Here is a 12,632-nt window from a genome sequence, read left to right as displayed (position 1 = left end):
AATAGTAATAAACCTCAGGTTACATTCATACAGCATAGTAATAAATCTCAGGTTACATTCATACAGAATAGTAATAAACCTCAGGTTACATTCATACAGAATAGTAATAAACCTCAGGTTACATTCATACAGAATAGTAATAAACCTCAGGATACATTCATACAGAATTGTAATAAACCTCAGGTTACATTCATACAGAATAGTAATAAACCTCAGGTTACATTCATACAGAATAGTAATAAACCTCAGGTTACATTCATACAGAATAGTAATAAACCTCAGGTTACATTCATACAGAATAGTAATAAACCTCAGGTTACATTCATACAGAATAGTAATAAACCTCAGGTTACATTCATACAGAATAGTAATAAACCTCAGGTTACATTCATACAGAATAGTAATAAACCTCAGGTTACATTCATACAGAATAGTAATAAACCTCAGGTTACATTCATACAGAATAGTAATAAACCTCAGGTTACATTCATACAGAATAGTAATAAACCTCAGGTTACATTCATACAGAATAGTAATAAACCTCAGGTTACATTCATACAGAATAGTAATAAACCTCAGGTTACATTCATACAGAATAGTAATAAACCTCAGGTTACATTCATACAGAATAGTAATAAACCTCAAGTTACATTCATACAGAATAGTAATAAACCTAAGGTTACATTCATACAGAATAGTAATAAACCTCAGGTTACATTCATACAGAATAGTAATAAACCTCAGGTTACATTCATACAGAATAGTAATAAACCTCATGTTACATTCATACAGAATAGTAATAAACCTCAGGTTCCATATATACAGAATAGTAATAAACCTCAGGTTACATTCATACAGAATAGTAATAAACCTCAGGTTACATTCATACAGAATAGTAATAAACCTCAGGTTACATTCATACAGAATAGTAATAAACCTCAGGTTACATTCATACAGAATAGTAATAAACCTCAGGTTACATTCATACAGAATAGTAATAAACCTCAGGTTACATTCATACAGAATAGTAATAAACCTCAGGTTACATTCATACAGAATAGTAATAAACCTCAGGTTACATTCATACAGAATAGTAATAAACCTCAGGTTACATTCATACAGAATAGTAATAAACCTCAGGTTACATTCATACAGAATAGTAATAAACCTCAGGTTACATTCATACAGAATAGTAATAAACCTCAGGTTACATTCATACAGAATAGTAATAAACCTCAGGTTACATTCATACAGAATAGTAATAAACCTCAGGTTACATTCATACAGAATAGTAATAAACCTCAGGTTACATTCATACAGAATAGTAATAAACCTCAGGTTACATTCATACAGAATAGTAATAAACCTCAGGTTACATTCATACAGAATAGTAATAAACCTCAGGTTACATTCATACAGAATAGTAATAAACCTCAGGTTACATTCATACAGAATAGTAATAAACCTCAGGTTACATTCATACAGAATAGTAATAAACCTCAGGTTACATTCATACAGAATAGTAATAAACCTCAGGTTACATTCATACAGAATAGTAATAAACCTCAGGTTACATTCATACAGAATAGTAATAAACCTCAGGTTACATTCATACAGAATAGTAATAAACCTCAGGTTACATTCATACAGAATAGTAATAAACCTCAGGTTACATTCATACAGAATAGTAATAAACCTAAGGTTACATTCATACAGAATAGTAATAAACCTAAGGTTACATTCATACAGAATAGTAATAAACCTCAGGTTACATTCATACAGAATAGTAATAAACCTCAGGTTCCATATATACAGAATAGTAATAAACCTCAGGTTACATTCATACAGAATGGTAATAAACCTCAGGTTACATTCATACAGAATAGTAATAAACCTCAGGTTACATTCATACAGAATAGTAATAAACCTCAGGTTACATTCATACAGAATAGTAATAAACCTCAGGTTACATTCATACAGAATAGTAATAAACCTCAGGTTACATTCATACAGAATAGTAATAAACCTCAGGTTACATTCATACAGAATAGTAATAAACCTCAGGTTACATTCATACAGAATAGTAATAAACCTCAGGTTACATTCATACAGAATAGTAATAAACCTCAGGTTACATTCATACAGAATAGTAATAAACCTCAGGTTACATTCATACAGAATAGTAATAAACCTCAGGTTACATTCATACAGAATAGTAATAAACCTCAGGTTACATTCATAAAGAACAGTAATAAACCTCAGGTTACATTCATACCAAATAGTAATAAACCTCAGGTTACATTCATACAGAATAGTAATAAACCTTGGGTTACATTCATACAGAATAGTAATAAACCTCAGGTTACATTCATACAGAATAGTAATAAACCTCAGGTTACATTCATACAGAATAGTAATAAACCTCAGGTTACATTCATACAGAATAGTAATAAACCTCAGGTTACATTCATACAGAATAGTAATAAACCTCAGGTTACATTCATACAGAATAGTAATAAACCTCAGGTTACATTCCGACAGAATAGTAATAAACCTCAGGTTACATACATACAGAATAGTAATAAACCTCAGGTTACATTCATACAGAATAGTAATAAACTTCAGATTACATTCATACAGAATAGTAATAAACCTCAGGTTACATTCATAGAGAATAGTAATAAACCTCAGGTTACATTCATACAGAATAGTAATAAACATTAGGATACATTCATACAGAATAGTAATAAACCTCAGGTTACATTCATACAGAATAGTAATAAACCTCAGGTTACATTCATACAGAATAGTAATAAACCTCAGGTTACATTCATACAGAATAGTAATAAACCTCAGGTTACATTCATACAGAATAGTAATAAACCTCAGGTTACATTCATACAGAATAGTAATAAACCTCAAGTTACATTCATACAGAATAGTAATAAACCTCAGGTTACATTCATACAGAATAGTAATAAACCTCAGGTTACATTCATACAGAATAGTAATAAACCTCAGGTTACATTCATACAGAATATTAATAAACCTCAGGTTACATTCATACAGAATAGTAATAAACCTCAGGTTACATTCACACAGAACAGTAACAAACCTCAGGTTACATTCATACAGAATAGTAATAAACCTCAGGTTACATTCATACAGAATAGTAATAAACCTCAGGTTACATTCATACAGAATAGTAATAAACCTCAGGTTACATTCATACAGAATAGTAATAAACCTCAGGTTACATTCATACAGAATAGTAATAAACCTCAGGTTACATTCATACAGAATAGTAATAAACCTCAGGTTACATTCATACAGAATAGTAATAAACCTCAGGTTACATTCATACAGAATAGTAATAAACCTCAGGTTACATTCATACAGAATAGTAATAAACCTCAGGTTACATTCATACAGAATAGTAATAAATCTCAGGTTACATTCATACAGAATTGTAATAAACCTCAGGTTACATTCATACAGAATAGTAATAAACCTCAGGTTACATTCATACAGAATAGTAATAAACCTCAGGTTACATTCATACAGAATAGTAATAAACCTCAGGTTACATTCATACAGAATAGTAATAAACCTCAGGTTACATTCATACAGAATAGTAATAAACCTCAGGTTACATTCATACAGAATAGTAATAAACCTCAGGTTACATTCATACAGAATAGTAATAAACCTCAGGTTACATTCATACAGAATAGTAATAAACCTCAGGTTACATTTATACAGAATAGTAATAAACCTCAGGTTACATTCATACAGAATAGTAATAAACCTCAGGTTACATTCATACAGAATAGTAATAAACCTCAGGTTACATTCATACAGAATAGTAATAAACCTCAGGTTACATTCATACAGAATAGTAATAAACCTCAGGTTACATTCATACAGAATAGTAATAAACCTCAGGTTACATTTATACAGAATAGTAATAAACCTCAGGTTACATTCATACAGAATAGTAATAAACCTCAGGTTACATTCATACAGAATAGTAATAAACCTCAGGTTACATTCATACAGAATAGTAATAAACCTCAGGTTACATTCATACAGAATAGTAATAAACCTCAGGTTACATTCATACAGAATAGTAATAAACCTCAGGTTACATTCATACAGAATAGTAATAAACCTCAGGTTACATTCATACAGAATAGTAATAAACCTCAGGTTACATTCATACAGAATAGTAATAAACCTCAGGTTACATTCATACAGAATAGTAATAAACCTCAGGTTACATTCATACAGAATAGTAATAAACCTCAGGTTACATTCATACAGAATAGTAATAAACCTCAGGTTACATTCATACAGAATAGTAATAAACCTCAGGTTACATTCATACAGAATAGTAATAAACCTCAGGTTACATTCATACAGAATAGTAATAAACCTCAGGTTACATTCATACAGAATAGTAATAAACCTCAGGTTACATTCATACAGAATAGTAATAAACCTCAGGTTACATTCATACAGAATAGTAATAAACCTCAGGTTACATTCATACAGAATAGTAATAAACCTCAGGTTACATTCATACAGAATAGTAATAAACCTCAGGTTACATTCATACAGAATAGTAATAAACCTCAGGTTACATTCATACAGAATAGTAATAAACCTCAGGTTACATTCATACAGAATAGTAATAAACCTCAGGTTACATTCATACAGAATAGTAATAAACCTCAGGTTACATTCATACAGAATAGTAATAAACCTCAGGTTACATTCATACAGAATAGTAATAAACCTCAGGTTACATTCATACAGAATAGTAATAAACCTCAGGTTACATTCATACAGAATAGTAATAAACCTCAGGTTACATTCATACAGAATAGTAATAAACCTCAGGTTACATTCATACAGAATAGTAATAAACCTCAGGTTACATTCATACAGAATAGTAATAAACCTCAGGTTACATTCATACAGAATAGTAATAAACCTCAGGTTACATTCATACAGAATAGTAATAAACCTCAGGTTACATTCATACAGAATAGTAATAAACCTCAGGTTACATTCATACAGAATAGTAATAAACCTCAGGTTACATTCATTCAGAATAGTAATAAATGTCAGGCTACATTCATACAGAATAGTAATAAACCTCAGGTTACATTCATACAGAATAGTAATAAACCTCAGGTTACATTCATACAGAATAGTAATAAACCTCAGGTTACATTCATACAGAATAGTAATAAACCTCAAGTTACATTCATACAGAATAGTAATAAACCTCAGGTTACATTCATACAGAATAGTAATAAACCGCAGGTTACATTCATACAGAATAGTAATAAACCTCAGGTTACATTCATACAGAATAGTAATAAACCTCAGGTTACATTCATACAGAATAGTAATAAACCTCAGGTTACATTCATACAGAATAGTAATAAACCTCAGGTTACATTCATACAGAATAGTAATAAACCTCAGGTTACATTAATACAGAATAGTAATAAACCTCAGGTTACATTCATACAGAATAGTAATAAACCTCAGGTTACATTCATACAGAATAGTAATAAACCTCAGGTTACATTCATACAGAATAGTAATAAACCTCAGGTTACATTCATACAGAATAGTAATAAACCTCAGGTTACATTCATACAGAATAGTAACAAACCTCAGGTTACATACATTCAGAATAGTAATTAACCTCAGGTTACATTCATCCAGAATAGTAATAAACCTCAGGTTACATTCATACAGAATAGTACTAAACCCCAGCTTACATTCATGCAGAATAGTAATAAACCTCAGGTTACATTCATACAGAATAGTAATAAACCTCAGGTTACATTCATACAGAATAGTAATAAACCTCAGGTTACATTCATACAGAATAGTAATAAACCTCAGGTTACATTCATACAGAATAGTAATAAACCTCAGGTTACATTCATACAGAATAGTAATAAACCTCAGGTTACATTCATACAGAATAGTAATAAACCTCAGGTTACATTCATACAGAATAGTAATAAACCTCAGGTTACATTCATACAGAGTAGTAATAAACCTCAGGTTACATTAATACAGAATAGTAATAAACCTCAGGTTACATTAATACAGAATAGTAATAAACCTCAGGTTACATTCATACAGAATAGTAATAAACCTCAGGTTACATTCATAGAGAATAGTAATAAACCTCAGGTTACATTCATACAGAATAGTAATAAACCTCAGGTTACATTCATACAGAATAGTAATAAACCTCAGGTTACATTCATACAGAATAGTAATAAACCTCAGGTTACATTCATACAGTATAGTAATAAACCTCAGGTTACATTCATACAGAATAGTAATAAACCTCAGGTTACATTCATACAGAATAGTAATAAACCTCAGGTTACATTCATACAGAATAGTAATAAACCTCAGGTTACATTCATACAGAATAGTAATAAACCTCAGGTTACATTCATACAGAATAGTAATAAACCTCAGGTTACATTCATACAGAATAGTAATAAACCTCAGGTTACATTCATACAGAATAGTAATAAACCTCAGGTTACATTCATACAGAATAGTAATAAACCTCAGGTTACATTCATACAGAATAGTAATAAACCTCAGGTTACATTCATACAGAATAGTAATAAACCTCAGGTTACATTCATACAGAATAGTAATAAACCTCAGGTTACATTCATGCAGAATAGTAATAAACCTCAGGTTACATTCATACAGAATAGTAATAAACCTCAGGTTACATTCATACAGAATAGTAATAAACCTCAGGTTACATTCATACAGAATAGTAATAAACCTCAGGTTACATTCATACAGAATAGTAATAAACCTCAGGTTACATTCATACAGAATAGTAATAAACCTCAGGTTACATTCATACAGAATAGTAATAAACCTCAGGTTACATTCATACAGAATAGTAATAAACCTCAGGTTACATTCATACAGAATAGTAACAAACCTCAGGTTACATACATTCAGAATAGTAATAAACCTCAGGTTACATTCATACAGAATAGTAATAAACCTCAGGTTACATTCATACAGAATAGTAATAAACCTCAGGTTACATTCATACCGAATAGTAATAAACCTCAGGTTACATTCATACAGAATAGTAATAAACCTCAGGTTACATTCATACAGAATAGTAATAAACCTCAGGTTACATTCATACAGAATAGTAATAAACCTCAGGTTACATTCATACAGAATAGTAATAAACCTCAGGTTACATTCATACAGAATAGTAATAAACCTCAGGTTACATTCATACAGAATAGTAATAAACCTCAGGTTGCATTCATACAGAATAGTAATAAACCTCAGGTTGCATTCATACAGAATAGTAATAAACCTCAGGTTACATTCATACAGAATAGTAATAAACCTCAGGTTACATTCATACAGAATAGTAATAAACCTCAGGTTACATTCATACAGAATAGTAATAAACCTCAGGTTACATTCATACAGAATAGTAATAAACCTCAGGTTACATTCATACAGAATAGTAATAAACCTCAGGTTACATTCATACAGAATAGTAATAAACCTCAGGTTACATTCATACAGAATAGTAATAAACCTCAGGTTACATTCATACAGAATAGTAATAAACCTCAGGTTACATTCATACAGAATAGTAATAAACCTCAGGTTACATTCATACAGAAAAGTAATAAACCTCAGGTTACATTCATACCGAATAGTAATAAACCTCAGGTTACATTCATACAGAATAGTAATAAACCTCAGGTTACATTCATACAGAATAGTAATAAACCTCAGGTTACATTCATACAGAATAGTAATAAACCTCAGGTTACATTCATACAGAATAGTAATAAACCTCAGGTTACATTCATACAGAATAGTAATAAACCTCAGGTTACATGCATACAGAATAGAAATAAACCTCAGGTTACATTCATACAGAATAGTAATAAACCTCAGGTTACATTCATACAGAATAGTAATAAACCTCAGGTTACATTCATACAGAATAGTAATAAACCTCAGGTTACATTCATACAGAATAGTAATAAACCTCAGGTTACATTCATACTGAATAGTAATAAACCTCAGGTTACATTCATACAGAATAGTAATAAACCTCAGGTTACATTCATACAGAATAGTAATAAACCTCAGGTTACATTCATACAGAATAGTAATAAACCTGAGGTTACATTCATACAGAATAGTAATAAACCTGAGGTTACATTCATACAGAATAGTAATAAACCTCAGGTTACATTCATACAGAATAGTAATAAACCTCAGGTTACATTCATACAGAATAGTAATAAACCTCAGGTTACATTCATACAGAGTAGTAATAAACCTCAGGTTACATTCATACAGAATAGTAATAAACCTCAGGTTACATTCATACAGAATAGTAATAAACCTCAGGTTACATTCATACAGAATAGTAATAAACCTCAGGTTACATTCATACAGAATAGTAATAAACCTCAGGTTACATTCATACAGAATAGTAATAAACCTCAGGTTACATTCATACAGAATAGTAATAAACCTCAGGTTACATTCATACAGAATAGTAATAAACCTCAGGTTACATTCATACAGAATAGTAATAAACCTCAGGTTACATTCATACAGAATAGTAATAAACCTCAGGTTACATTCATACAGAATAGTAATAAACCTCAGGTTACATTCATACAGAATAGTAATAAACCTCAGGTTACATTCATACAGAATAGTAATAAACCTCAGGTTACATTCATACAGAATAGTAATAAACCTCAGGTTACATTCATACAGAATAGTAATAAACCTCAGGTTACATTCATACAGAATAGTAATAAACCTCAGGTTACATTCATACAGAATAGTAATAAACCTCAGGTTACATTCATACAGAATAGTAATAAACCTCAGGTTACATTCATACAGAATAGTAATAAACCTCAGGTTACATTCATACAGAATAGTAATAAACCTCAGGTTACATTCATACAGAATAGTAATAAACCTCAGGTTACATTCATACAGAATAGTAATAAACCTCAGGTTACATTCATACAGAATAGTAATAAACCTCAGGTTACATTCATACAGAATAGTAATAAACCTCAGGTTACATTCATACAGAATAGTAATAAACCTCAGGTTACATTCATACAGAATAGTAATAAACCTCAGGTTACATTCATACAGAATAGTAATAAACCTCAGGTTACATTCATACAGAATAGTAATAAACCTCAGGTTACATTCATACAGAATAGTAATAAACCTCAGGTTACATTCATACAGAATAGTAATAAACCTCAGGTTACATTCATACAGAATAGTAATAAACCTCAGGTTACATTCATACAGAATAGTAATAAACCTCAGGTTACATTCATACAGAATAGTAATAAACCTCAGGTTACATTCATACAGAATAGTAATAAACCTCAGGTTACATTCATACAGAATAGTAATAAACCTCAGGTTACATTCATACAGAATAGTAATAAACCTCAGGTTACATTCATACAGAATAGTAATAAACCTCAGGTTACATTCATACAGAATAGTAATAAACCTCAGGTTACATTCATACAGAATAGTAATAAACCTCAGGTTACATTCATACAGAATAGTAATAAACCTCAGGTTACATTCATAAAGAATAGTAATAAACCTCAGGTTACATTCATACAGAATAGTAATAAACCTCAGGTTACATTCATACAGAATAGTAATAAATCTCAGGTTGCATTCATACAGAATAGTAATAAACCTCAGGTTACATTCATACAGAATAGTAATAAACCTCAGGTTACATTCATACAGAATAGTAATAAACCTCAGGTTACATTCATACAGAATAGTAATAAACCTCAGGTTACATTCATACAGAATAGTAATAAACCTCAGGTTACATTCATACAGAATAGTAATAAACCTCAGGTTACATTCATACAGAATAGTAATAAACCTCAGGTTACATTCATACAGAATAGTAATAAACCTCAGGTTACATTCATACAGAATAGTAATAAACCTCAGGTTACATTCATACAGAATAGTAATAAACCTCAGGTTACATTCATACAGAATAGTAATAAACCTCAGGTTACATTCATACAGAATAGTAATAAACCTCAGGTTACATTCATACAGAATAGTAATAAACCTCAGGTTACATTCATACAGAATAGTAATAAACCTCAGGTTACATTCATACAGAATAGTAATAAACCTCAGGTTACATTCATACAGAATAGTAATAAACCTCAGGTTACATTCATACAGAATAGTAATAAACCTCAGGTTACATTCATACAGAATAGTAATAAACCTCAGGTTACATTCATACAGAATAGTAATAAACCTCAGGTTACATTCATACAGAATAGTAATAAACCTCAGGTTACATTCATACAGAATAGTAATAAACCTCAGGTTACATTCATACAGAATAGTAATAAACCTCAGGTTACATTCATACAGAATAGTAATAAACCTCAGGTTACATTCATACAGAATAGTAATAAACCTCAGGTTACATTCATACAGAATAGTAATAAACCTCAGGTTACATTCATACAGAATAGTAATAAACCTCAGGTTACATTCATACAGAATAGTAATACACCTCAGGTTACATTCATACAGAATAGTAATAAACCTCAGGTTACATTCATACAGAATAGTAATAAACCTCAGGTTACATTCATACAGAATAGTAATAAACCTCAGATTACATTCATACAGAATAGTATTAAACCTCAGGTTACATTCATACAGAATAGTATGAATAGAGCAACTAAAAACGCTGGAAAATAATCTTTACCAACTACAAAGGTACATGTGGCAAAGATTACATTTAGAAGCTTGCTTGCACCATAAGGTAGTCCCCAGAGGCATGCGGGTTTTCTGCATGCCTACGTATGGGGACTCCCATCCGTCCTTATTGAAGCAGTGGCAAGACTTGAATATAGGCCTGGGCTTTGATTATGTGAAGTTACTTTTGAACTATTTTTCTCCACTGGAGACTGACCTCCGTGCTAGAACTGATGTGCTTTATCAAAGGTTAGTTGATAATTTCAGCTCAGATTACTGCATAGAAAAACTCCAACTGACATTTACCCAGGTTAAATCTTTTGGTGAGAGACTGTGTAAGACCAAACAGCATAAATTAAGGAGAGATCTGTTGGATTTCCAAAATGGTCATGTCTTTGTATGGCCTAGGTACCAAGAAGGTCAGGCCAAGTCTATGCAGTATGTACAGGAACATAGTAATCTGGCAGCAAGTGTTGTATCTACTAATAATCTGTTTCAACAGGTTAATAACTCTGAGTTTATTCCACAGTCAGTGGTTTCCTCTAACAGGGTGAGTGCTTTAGACCCTATAGATTTTCCAACCACAGACACACCTCCACCTAATCAAGAGGCCATGCAAGGCTATAAGAATCCAGGAGCTATACCTAAAAGCAGCTGTACACCAGGCACTTCGAATCCATCTTTTTTACCTTATCAAAGGAAGTTTGCCCCCAACTCCAGGGGAAGATCCAGCAGCAGGGGACCAAGAAAACGGAAGTCTTCAGAAGAAGGGAATATGGTCAACAGAAGAACCAGGCATTGACTCTTTTGTTTAATTTTTCTAGCTATAATATGGACACAGCTATGCATAGCCTTCTTAACAGAGGACTTACATTTATTCCGTCAACTAAAACATCATTAGAGGACACTCTTTTGGACTTAAGATTATTTTGTAGACGAGTTTGTCTAAAGTTGTTTTTCCCGGCTGATGATACCAGGATGAGTGGGGTAACTAAATCTCGTAACATACTTAAAAATAATAGTACTTTTATACCTCCTACACATCCTATGGTGCAATGTTTTCTAGATCTATGCGAAAGAGATTTCTACACATTGTTTTCTCTAGCATGCAACAACACAAAAGGAAGATTTTGCAATCTCAATAGGGACGAGTTTCAAGCCCTGGTTAAATTGAGAAGTGATGATAATCTTATTGTGAAACCTGCTGATAAAGGGGGGGGTGTAGTTCTGATGGATGTGGATGACTATGTGAATAGCATGAGATTGCTATTGTTGTCTGATCACAATACCTATAAGCACATCACTGCACAGCAGGTCTCTTCCATTATACTAACAGTTCATGAAAATGTATATGATCTATTATTATGTAGACAAATTAGTGTTGAAATGTATGAATACTTGTTAATATCTGACCCGTTATTCCCATAGTCAAGGGACTCCCAAGATCCACAAAGAGATTTGGCCTGTTCCGATGAGACCTATTGTAGCAGGTGAGGGTGGGTTACCATATATCGATCTTTTGGAGAGCCTCCTACATCCAGTAGTGAGTAATTGTCACACCATTCTTAGTGACACTTACCAACTTATAGATAGCCTTAAGGGCCTACATTTAGAAATGAAGGACACAGAGTACCTCCTTATTACCATGGATGTGGAAAAGCTCTTTACCTCTATCCCTAATGAGATAGGGATACAGTACATTAGAGAGCTTCTGCATAAAGAAACACAATATACAAATGATAGAATAATACTGATAACTCAGCTTCTTGACA

Source organism: Protopterus annectens, chromosome 4.part0 (genome assembly GCF_019279795.1).
Source record: "Protopterus annectens isolate FY-2018-M chromosome 4.part0, PAN1.0, whole genome shotgun sequence".
In the NCBI taxonomy this organism is placed as follows: domain Eukaryota; kingdom Metazoa; phylum Chordata; order Ceratodontiformes; family Protopteridae; genus Protopterus; species Protopterus annectens.
The sequence above is the reverse complement of the archived record's forward strand: the minus strand, read 5'-3'. Positions refer to the sequence as shown.